The sequence below is a fragment of the Ricinus communis genome, chromosome 5, assembly GCF_019578655.1.
Source record: "Ricinus communis isolate WT05 ecotype wild-type chromosome 5, ASM1957865v1, whole genome shotgun sequence".
Classification (NCBI taxonomy): domain Eukaryota; kingdom Viridiplantae; phylum Streptophyta; class Magnoliopsida; order Malpighiales; family Euphorbiaceae; genus Ricinus; species Ricinus communis.
This window is the reverse complement of record NC_063260.1, coordinates 5,438,236-5,450,344: the sequence shown is the minus strand read 5'-3', so window position 1 is coordinate 5,450,344 and position 12,109 is coordinate 5,438,236. Positions and strand designations below refer to the sequence as shown.

Here is a 12,109-nt window from a genome sequence, read left to right as displayed (position 1 = left end):
ACCAAACCACTATTATCTCAATTGAGATTGTTGAGCGTGTAACAAATACTCTTTAGGCTATCCTTCCTTATGTGATAGAGCTTAAGGAATTGTCCATTGACTTTGGATATTACATTTTCCTTCTTTGTGAGTTCAATGGCTCTATGTGGAAAAACTTATTTAATTTTGAAAGGGTGCAGACTATCCTAACTTGAGTTTTTCTCATAAAAAGCTTAAGTCTTAGATTGAAAAGAAGCACTAAATCTCCCCTTTTAAGCCCTTTCTTTCATAGATGCTTATCGTGTGACTTCTTAGTTCTTTCTTTGTAGATTTTTACATTATCATAAGCATCCATTCTAAACTCCCTAAGTTTATTAGGTTGGAGAAGTCGCTTAGCTCTCACCTCTTGATTGATGTCATCTCCTTTTACATCATGAACTAAACATGCTTTAAGTGGATCACTAATGAGTTGTTGCCCAAACACTCCTTGTACACAACTCTCTCTCACATCCACTTAAAGCACGGCCCTATTATTGTGGTTGCTTTTCCATTTTAAAGACATCAACTCCACTTTATTATTTCCTTTTCGAGCAAGATTTTTCCTCATTTGACATCTATAATTGTGTCAGCTAGGGCTAGCAAAGGACGCCCTAAAATGATTGGAACTTGATGGTGGTCCTCCATCTCCAAGATGATGAAATCTCTCGTCATAAATTAGTCTCTAACTTTTATAGGTATATGTTCTAAAATTCCTTTCGGATATATAATGGATCTATCTGCTAATTATAGTGACACCGTTGTTGGTTGAGGTTCTCTAATGGTTAGGTGCCTGCAAAGAGAAAGAGGCATTATACTTACACTTGCAACTAAATCATATAAAGACCTACATATAAACTCATTCCCAATGGTTCAAGGAATAATGATACTCCTTGGATCCTTAAGCTTTTATGGAAGCTTATTTTGAATCATTATGTTGCACTCCTTATTAATTGGAATGGTCTAAAGTCCTCCTAATTTTGCTTACGTGAAATGATATCCTTAGGGAACTTTGCGTAAGCAGGCATCATGTTGATCACAACCAAATTGGCATGTTGAGCTTGAGTTGCTGGAACATCTTTATGAACTTTCCAGACTACTTATCTAGCTTTTTTTTTGCTACTTTTAAGGAAAAGGTAATGGTGGAGTTTTTATAGACACTTCCTTTTTTTATTTCATTCTTCTTTTCAACTTCCTCAGTATGTATTTCCTCTTCTCGTGTGCCCTTTATAGCCTCTTCATCATCCTTGATGATTTTTACCTCAGGTAATTTCTTTCTACTTCTTAATGTTATAGCTTTCACTTACTCTTTAGAGTTTTCAAGTTGACTAGGCAACATTCCACTTTGTCTCGAGCTTGATGCTATGGATGAAATTCGGTTTTCCAACATTTTGGTATGAGCAAAAAATTTATCCCATTTGAGATGTTAAATTTCTAATAACCTCATTTTGCTCCTTCTTGAAGCTTCTCCATCATACTTTCAAGGTTAGATTTACTCTCATGTTGTTCATGGAAAGTATTCTTTTGTTGGAAATAGGGTTATGGCTGCTTGAATCCTTCATTTTGCACTTCTTCTTTGATTAGACCATGAAAAATTAGGGTGGTTTTGCCATTCTGGATTTTATATCTTCTACTCCAACACTTCTCCTTGAGAGTTGATATTCCCTTGATACTCCATTGATGAATGTCCTCCTCTACAGTACTCACATAAATAAACTAATATCAAATCAAGTGCCTTGGTTATAGCTTCTAACTTTTTTATAAGCATATCAATCTTTGCATTAGAAGGTTCCAACCATCCACTTCGTGCATTCCTGTAACTTTTTTAAGTGCACTTCTTTCTCCTTGCCATTAATAGTTATTAGATGCAATGGTCTCAAGTAAATTGTATGCCTCATCAAGTGTCTTACTCATAAAAGATCCTTGAGTTGTAGCATTTTAGTGATCCTCATTGGTTTGGTGAGTCCTTGATAAAACTTCTGAATGAGCGGCCATTTAGGGCCTCCATGATGTGGACTTTGATGTTGTAAGTCCTTGAACCGCTCACATGCTTCATACAAAGATTCACCATGGTGTTGAGCGAAGCTTTTGATCTCTTGTTTAAATTTTATTGTCTTACTCGGTGGAAACTATTTACCCAAATATTCCTTTGACAACAAAGCCCAAGAAGTAACTGATTATGGTGCTAGAGAATTCAACTACAACTTAGTTTTATTCCTTAAAGAAAGAGAGAATAGCATGAGCTTCACTGCATCTGCAGTAACCCCATTCATTCGGAATGTATCACGTATCTATGAAAATTGAGCTAAATGGCGATTAGGGTCTTTAGTTGATAGACTTCCAAACTAAAATTGTGAAACCATCTGAATGATTGTAGGTTTAATCTCAATGTTATTAGCTATTTTGAGTGTCTTTCGGATTAGGCATCGTGTACTCTTCAAGAGAAAAATTCTTTAGTTGTTGCGTTGCTTCATCTTCAGCCTTGATTTGCTTGTCTTTCTCATGCTTTTTCTTTCAGGTCTTCTTGTAAGGTTTCTCAATTTCAGGGTTGATCCTTTCTACATTTCCTCCTTGATATTGAGTGTTAAACTAGCAAAAGCCTAAAAAATCAATAGACAAAGCAAGTATACAATAAAGAAAAATAGTAATCTAAGAAAAGTAAAAATTAAATTAATATCAATATTGTCAATTCTCGGCAATAGCACAAAAAACTTCTTGTGTTCAAAATCTGCAAGCGCACAGATCATGAATTGTAGTATAAAGAATTATTATTTCCTTGAGGATTGTATATTGAGTACTAAAATTTCTATTTATAATCTTAGCTAGCAAATCAAGTAAAGATGATTAAGCAAATAAAATATAAATCTAAATAAATAAAACTATAAGAAACTCAAATAATTAAAGTTTAGAGCTTAGGCTTAGTTTTACTATTCTAATCTAATAATGAAGACCTGTATTATTAAACACCATGATTTCAATTAAGGGTAATTATTCTAAAATACTTAAAGACTATTTTGAGCTCAATTAAGCATGTTAAGATTAAATTTTAACCTCTCGTTATTAAGAAGTTAATCAAAATTCATTAAGCTCCTTAATAATTATTTTACCTTAGAAAAGCTTGCCTACTCTCGTGGTCAAGTGATCTAAGTTTTATAAGTCTTAAGTTAGTAAATCTTTCTAACTCTCGTTGGTTAATCTACCCACAAACATGAAATCAAGCTGGCCAAGAATAAAAACATAAATAAGCACAACACATGGAATTAACTGAAAATTAAATTAATAAAAGAAACATGTTCAATCACATCATGTAATAGCTACTCCTAATCCTAAACTCTAAAAGAAGTTTAGCCACTCATAATTGTGGTAATAAACACAAACATAATTAAACATGAAGAAGATGAAACTCTTGAATCTTGCGTGATCTCTCCTTTAATCTCCGTTCAAAACTTGGTTTCTCGTCAAGCCAGAATCCACAGAATGATTCTTTATGTCCCTTTATATAAGAAAGGCTTGAATAAAACCTATTTACTCTTGAATTCCAAAGTTCATTTTGAATAAAAAAAATCATCTATCTTTCGACATGGCCATGTTGTGCTCGTGTCACGTGACTTCTTCTCCGACGTGGCCTCAGCATGGACATGCTTTTGAAATTTCTTCTTCCAACGGATGGCACGAGCATAAGCACACCCATGTCATGGCCATGTCGCTCTAATCTATGACGCTTTAGAATTCTTAAATAAACATACTTGTAAAAAAGAAAAACACTAATTAATACTTAAAAAAACTCTAATTAGACTAAAATTGAACTAGAAACAATAAAATCCTAATTAAAACTCTAAGCTAAAATATTCCTAATTAAACTAAAATTCTAACCAACTAATAATTTTTATTTATCCAAAATTCATCAAAAGTCAACTCAAATATACATATAATTATATACATCAGCTTAAAGCTTTGCTTTACTATCAAGATTGTGGAAAGGAATCAAAGTATCTTTCTCAACTTACATTAGTATTTCGAATTCATAATTAATTAGGTCATTGATGCTAACTTCTAGAGCTTCTTTCTTGTATGTACATGTTTTTACGGCCTTTAAAGATGTTAAAGGTCATTTCTATCTTTTACTTTGTCGATTTTACTCAAGACCATGGACTTCAAAAATGTCCAAAATCTTGAAAGTCTGAATCTTGAAGGTTGCAAAAGGCTTTTTAAAGTTCATTAATTCCATGGTTTTGAATAGTCTAGTTTCATTGAACCTAAAGGACTGCAAAAGCCTTACAAGGCATTCAGTTAGCATATATGATCTTAAGTCCCTTAAATTTCTTAATTTGCGAAGCTACTCAAAATTTGAGGAAGTTCCGGAAAGATTGGGTAACATTACAAGTTTGGAGAAGCTTAATGTAGGTGGAATTGCTACAAGTCAATTTCTATTAATTAAGCTACAAAATATTTTACATTTCTATTGATTTGTAAATTTCTATATATAACAAGTTTCATCGTTGTTTCTTTATGGCAATGTAGTTTAAAATTTTATCATTATATCATGTACAAAGATTTGATGATGATAGTCAATTTGAGTTTGCCTTTGAAGAGAGCTAGCTTTTTTTCTTTTTGGTAAAAGGGAGGGTGAAATCCCGACTACACACTTTGTTGTACATACATTGATGAAAGCATGGTGGCAATGGGGGTGGGTGTTATTGTGGGTCTTTAGAGACAACAAGAGCAGACAAAGCTATATGGTTCATAAAATATCTTGCTTTAGTTTCTAACTCTTTAAAGAAAAACTCATTTTCTCCTACTAATGATGTTAGGTTAAAACGTTAGGGTGAAAACCATCACCTTAAACTCAAAACCAATTATGTAAAATCAGTAAGAATTAATAAACTAATATACATGGAAGTATACCTAAATCCATAGTGATTAATCGCTCTCTAGGTCTCTACACATTACAGGCCCACATTCTATCAGATATATTAGAGTCTAGATTATCCAAGCCTTATTAGATCATTTTTAATTAGGCTCAATCTTATATGACAACTTGTAATACATAATCATTGACATATAAGCCTAATATTGGATTAAGGATCCAACAATCTCCCACTTGGGTTATATGTATAACCTTATAATTATGCATTGCCAAAATAACTATATGAGCTCAACTTTTGCTATCATATTTGAGATGTATCTATAACCAATATGGTCCATCAATTACACCAACATAGAATCAATGTAGCCTTTATTACATTTTTTGTAACTTGACTTGTCTATGGTCACATATGCTGACACAATTGAATGATATGGATGATGATGTAGATGAGTAGCTTGGAAATTTCATGTAATGTGATCTTAACATGTCTATTTCCAACTGATCCATCTTTAAACCTTAATAAGATCAAACGATACCAAAATTAAAGTATGAATAACTAGAACTTTGTTTTTGTAGAATACAACCTCAAAATACCATAACCGAAATAACTGAAAGTATGTCTATAAGCATCTAAGTTACAAACTCCCACTAAAGTTGAAAATCGTCAAATAGCACGACTTTCATACGAACAGTATGCTCATGAAACATCTTGGTGGCAATCCTTTAGTAAGCTCATTTGCAATCATGGAGTTTGTACCGATGTGCTCTATAGATAACTGTCCACTTTGAAATCTTTCTTTAACAACTAGGAATTTAATATTTATATTTTCGACTTTGTTGAGCTCCTATTATTATTTGGAATATAGAACTATTGATTTATAGTTACAAAATAACCTTAGTGGTTTATCCACACTGTCCACTAAGCGCAGCCCCATTATAAGATTTATGCAGCCATATCCCATGATTTGATGCCTCACAACATGTTATGAACTCTGCTAGTATAGTAGAAGAGGCAATAAGAAACTGTTTAGCACTCTTCCTAGAAATAGCACCTCCAGCTAGTATATATATATAGCACAAAGTGGATTTCGAACTATCTTGGCATCCAATAAAGTCAGAGTCAGTATACCCAATGATCTCAAGTTTATCCAACCTTTGATATGTGAGGGTGAAGTCTTTTGTTATTTGTAAGTACCGAAAGACCTGTTTAGTTGCTTTCCTATGGTCCATTCTTAGATTGCTTAAATAAATGCCCGACATCCCAGTAACGTATGCGATATTAAGTCGCATACAAACTTGAGCATACATTAGACTTCCTACCATTAAGCATATGGAATCTTTTGCATTTCTTTTTTCTCAAAATCATTCTTAGGGCACTGATTGAGACTAGACTTATCTCTTTTAGCCACAAAGGTATCACTTAGTTTACAATCTTGCGTGCTATATCTTTTGAGAATCTTTTTGATATTGCGCTTTTATGATAATCCAAGAATACCTCAAGAGCGAGCTGGTGTATTTTTATGCCTAACACAAAGGAGGCGTCACTAAGATCTTTCATCTCAAAAATCTCAGCTAGAAATATCTTGGTTTCATGTAATAAGCCTATATCGTTCTTGGCTAGCAAGGCTAAACCCTAAATGTAACACCCCCATCACATGTTAACCAATAAACATTAGCCAGGAAGCATACAAGCGTCGTAGAATATATACTACAGGTAGATAGGTCAATATGTAGGTTGTTAAGAATCCAGACACAAGGTAATTAACATATAAACATATGATTATACTTAAACATCATTTAACAAGTATTACAAACATCTTCTTATGCCTTATAAGGCATACTTCCATATATATCACATAGCGCATACAAAAATGCATCGGGAGGAGACTTCACAAAACGGCCCAACTTGACAGGCTAAAAGCTAGACTTCGCATACAACCAACGGATGCACTACTATTTACAAACCTGAAAAGAAAAATTTTGGAGAGGGGTGAGCCTCCATTTCGGTAAATAAATAATCAACATAATCTATATCACATACACTTAATACAATTTCCACCCAATCACATAACCTTCCATGATATTCATAGCTTAGGTATAAAGTCATACCATTCTACTCAATTCATTACAACCATCATAGAAGAAATACAATTCAACAATTATGGTTAGTTCTCACGGCTTGTGGATCCCCTTTAATGTGCTGCTTTGCCTCATCCTCACATATCACACACGTAAGCTGCTCCGCCTCATCTCACATTATACACTTTTATAGCCTCTCTAGGCTTTAGCCTCCCAAGGCTTTATATATATATCTTTTTTTTTCATAGGGAAATCCACCATTCACATGCACATATGCACTTAACATCACAATTCAATCATTTCACTTATATCATATTTCAGCAATAACAATTGTTCCACTCAACACCAATCATTTCCATCTCAGTCATTCAAACATAAACAATATTAAGCAAACGCAACCATTTGCGGAACATTTGATTAAATATATGAACATAGCAAATATTAACTAATTACTTACTCAAAATATACTTATTCCTTTAGCATATAAGAACCTCCTTTCTCCACAACTTCCTTTCCAGGCCTTTGAGTACCTGTCAACACATTCATCAATTCACATTTCATGCATATTACAAATATTCATGTAAATGCGAGTTCTAATGCATTACAAGATCATCCCCTCTCTAATTCATAGGTCTAACTCTTCCTCTAAGACTCTCAATTACTGTTTTAATATCCTATAAACATTTTCCATCTAGTTAAATACCAATTTAACTCAAATTAACATCAATAAATTGCATAAAACTAATCTCCAACATTTCTGTTTTCTAGACAGAATTTAGTACCAAGGTATATTTATTGCTGGGCAAAATTTGCTTAATACAAAAATCTCATATTAAATAGACATATCCATTTATGCGTCTAGTTTCATCTCCAAGAAGAATTACTCAATTCCGACTTCTATAGATTTAATTATTTTCAAATTACTGAGCAAGGGTCATACAGCTAGTTGTACCCGAGCAGCAATCTGTTTGCTCAATTTAAGCAACCAAAACGGCAAAAATAGCAAAATCACAAAACTACAAAGTTATAGAGGACTCTTTAAACTTTCCATAGACACCAATTAAGCTTAATTTGGACTTATATAACCCATGTTATGCCTAAAATACAGAACATTAAGGTTGCTGGAATTTTGACAGTTTTCTATCTTAACATACTTAAACTTAAATCAAGCTTAATCTTTATGCAATCATTCAATACTCTACTAATTCATGATAATCAGACCTTTAATTAATCAATGAGAGCATCAAATGAAGTTTTTTCAATTTGTAATCAAGAATTCTAATGACAAATTAATAATACTCAAGTAACAACTTACCAATTTCAGCTTTTGGGTTGCTAATATGCTTAAATCTTTTAGCTTTAGCTTGGCTCCTTCAATAGTTGGCAAAATCCTATCTTAATCTTAAGTTTTTCTAGGTATTTCACTCCTCTCTCTTATTCCAAATTTTGTGTTTTTGGCCATGTACGAATTTTAGAGAAATGAAGAGGTAAAATGAGCTTACTAATGGTTCCAATTTCCAATATTCCTCTCTTAATGCCACCACCTACTAAACTATTTTTATCATCCTAAATTAATTCTTACTAACCATATATAGGTACTAACTTTTAATTGTATCTTTTAAGTCCAATCTATTTACCCAACCTTCAACTATTGGTTCAATTAAGTCTTAAGGCTTAATACACATAACCCAAGTACTTAATCAACTTATCTAAATTAATAATCTAATATCATGCTTCTTATTCTCTACTTATAATTAATATATATATGTTCTCATAAAATAAAAATATCATTGATATACCATCATATGCCCAATGATTAAATGTAAATGCACATAACATGGATGATGAGAAAATGCAGGCGTTACACTAAACCCTAAACCCTCATCAACATAAAAAAAACTAGAAGAATGTATTTACTCCTATAGAACTATAGTATATGCAATCATTGACCAAATTCATCTTAAAACCGAACGAGATGATCATTTGATGAAACTTGAAATACCATTATTGAGATGCTTGCTTGAGCCCATAGATGGATTTTTTAAGTTCGCCAACCATATTCTTTGAGTCTCCAAACATAAAGTTTTCTGATTGCGCTATATAAATTAACTCATCAATGTTACCACTGAGAAATGTCATCTTCATGTTCATATGATATAACTCAAGATTAAGTTGTGCCACTAATGCCAATATAAGTCTGAAAGAGTCTTTTAAGGATACTAGAAAGAAAGTCTCTTTATAATCAATGCCTTCTTCCTGTGTAAAGCCCTCTATAACTCGGCGAGCCTTGTTTCTCTTCACGTTACCTCTCGAATCCATCTTATCTTAAATATCTATTTACAATCAATAGGTTTTGCTCCTTCTAGCAACTAGACAAGGTCCTATACATCATTGTCCTTCATGGACTTTATCTCTTTATTCATAGCATCAATCTATTTTTTAGAGTTAGAACTTTCCATGGATTGATAGAATTTGATCGAATCATCTTCCATCACTCTTATGCCTGCATCATATTCTTAAAGAAATGCAATGTAGTCATTTGGCACTACTCTTCTCTCTCTAGTGGATCTCCTTAATGGCATAGATTCTTGAGGTGCTTGAGTTTGTTCTTTTGGAATAGTTTCTTAAAAGGAGGTTCTCTAACATTATCTTGATCTATTGTGTCTTGGACAAAGTTAGGAATAGGATCCTGATCAGTGCCAATAACTCTTATGGGAACATCTATTTATTCCTCTTTAAAGATAAAGTCCTTAACTGTATCTCCTCTTGCAAACTCAACATCCTCAAAGAACCGAGCATTTGCTGTCTCGAAATCAACTTAGTCATGGGATTATAAAACTTGTACCCACTAGATCTTTTAGAATATCCAATAAAATAGCAACTCACCGTTCTTAAGTCCAGTCTCTTTTCATTAAGCTTATAAGGCCTTGCCTTAGTTGGACAACCTCAAACATGAAGGTGCTTTAACCTAGGCTTATTACACGTCCAAAGTTCATAAAGAGTTTTATAGTTGCTTTAATTACGAATCTGTTAAGGATATACGATGCAGTCTTAAGTGCTTCTCCCCATAGTGATTCTGGCAAGATAGAATGATTAATCATACTCCATGCCATGTCTCTAAGCGTTTTATTTCATCTTTCAACTGCACCATTCATAGTGGGTGAACCCGGCATGGTGTACTATGGGATGATACTGCATTCCTCTACGAGTTTAGCAAATGGTCCTACACGTTGTTCACTTGTACCATCATATCTGCCATAGTACTTACCTCTATGATTAGATCTGATACTTTTGATTCTTTTATTAGTTGGTTCTCAATTTCAGTCTTATATTGTCCAAACACATCCAATGATCGTGACTTTTCATGAATGTGATATTTTGTAGCCATATATGAAAAAATCATCTATGAATGTTATGAAGTATTATTGGCCATTCCAAGCAACCGTATTGAATGGTCTAAAATATTTATATGTATAAGTTCTAAAACGTCAAGAGTCTTGTTGGCTTCAAATCTCCTTTTAGTGGTTTCTTTTCCCTTTATGTAGTTCATATAAACATCAAAGTTTGTGAAGTCTAAGGGATCTAGAAATTTATTTGACATGAGTCTTTCTATTCTCCATCTAGAGATATCAGCTAATCTCTTATGTCATAACACATTCGAATTCTCATTGATTAATTTTCTATTAATACCTCATGCATTTAATTGCAAGGATTCATTAAATGAAGCAATTGTATCAATTGAATAAAGATTATTGTAACCTGAAAAAGAATCAGGACCAACCAATTTTGAATAATGAAACAAACTGAATTGTCCATTCCCAAATGAACAAGAATAATATGATTTGTCTAAAGCAAAAATCGAAATCAAATTCTGTCTAAAAGACAACATAATAAATGTTTCATTAAGATTCAAATAAAATCTAGTCCTTAACAATAATCTAAAAGTTCCAATTGCTTCAACTTGAACTGTTTTGTTGTCGTCCTCATAGATGTATCTTTCACCATCACTTGGCTTTCTGCAATTTAGGCAACCCTGCATAGACACGCTGATGTGGGTTGTTGCACTATAATCTATCCACCATGTGTGTCTAGGAACTGTAGTTAAATTAACCTCCGAAAGTACCAAATTAAGAAGCATACATTTATTAGCATGCCATGCGTGATAATTGGTGCATTATTCTTATGCCCTTCAGCTCCATTAAAGAAACAACTAATACTTTCTGGTTTATCCAATTTCTTTTGTTGTTTCTTTTAAGATGTTGTATTTATAGCTTCCTTATCCTTCTTTTTCCTTTTCTTTCCCTTGCCCTTGTCTTTGAAGGTTAAGGCCAAGTGTGCACTCTTTGTCCTATCTTGCTTCAGCCTTTCTTCTTCTTGAACACAGTGTGAGAGGGGCTCATTTAGAGATTAAGTCTCTTTCTTTCAATTGTAGCTCACCTTAACCTAGTTAAACTATATTGAAAGTGATATCAAAACCAAATGCACTAGCAAGTCCTCAAAGAGTTCTAGCTTAAGTGCTTTCACCTTTGAAGCAAGATGAGACATTTTCATGTTCTACTCCCAGATATTGCCTTTAATCTTGTACCTCATTGAAACTAGACTTGTCAAGAGCGTATCAATTTCAGCTTTCTCATTCTTGATAAATCTCTTTTCAATGTCCGCAAGGAAATCCGTAGTTGTTTTTATTTGTTCAGATATTGTGCCCCTGAATGCTTTTGGAATGGCTTTCTTCATGATTATCATACACATGATTCGATCTCCCCCACCTTTCAACATCCCTTTTTTTATTAGAGGTATTATTATCTATAAGATGTGTAAGAGGATCAATCCTTAATGCAAGGTTGAGTTCTATGACTCTAAGAACTATCAATAGATTTTCTTAACATGATTTGAAGTTAGTGCCATTCAGTATAGGAATAGAGTTGATTTTGGCAGTGATATTAGCAAGATTATTCATAGCAAAATTTAGAACAACAAATTCACATAAGTCTTAAGCAATAATAAATTCAAATAAGATATATCCCATCTCAAGATATTGGGATTCCATTAATATTTTATCTTTGGACAAAGATATTAACTTCTGAGTGATATCTTGGAGTAGTAACAAAATATTGATAATAAAGTACATATCAAATAATAAATCTTTCT

At 33.0% G+C, this 12,109-nt stretch overlaps 1 non-coding gene across 1 annotated transcript; it reads left to right on the top strand.

Moving 5' to 3' along the window:
- Positions 1-2,016: 2,016 nt before the first annotated feature.
- Positions 2,017-2,123, top strand: LOC112536086. The gene has a single exon (XR_003080151.1). It is a non-coding gene; the product is annotated as a small nucleolar RNA R71 (small nucleolar RNA).
- Positions 2,124-12,109: the final 9,986 nt, after the last annotated feature.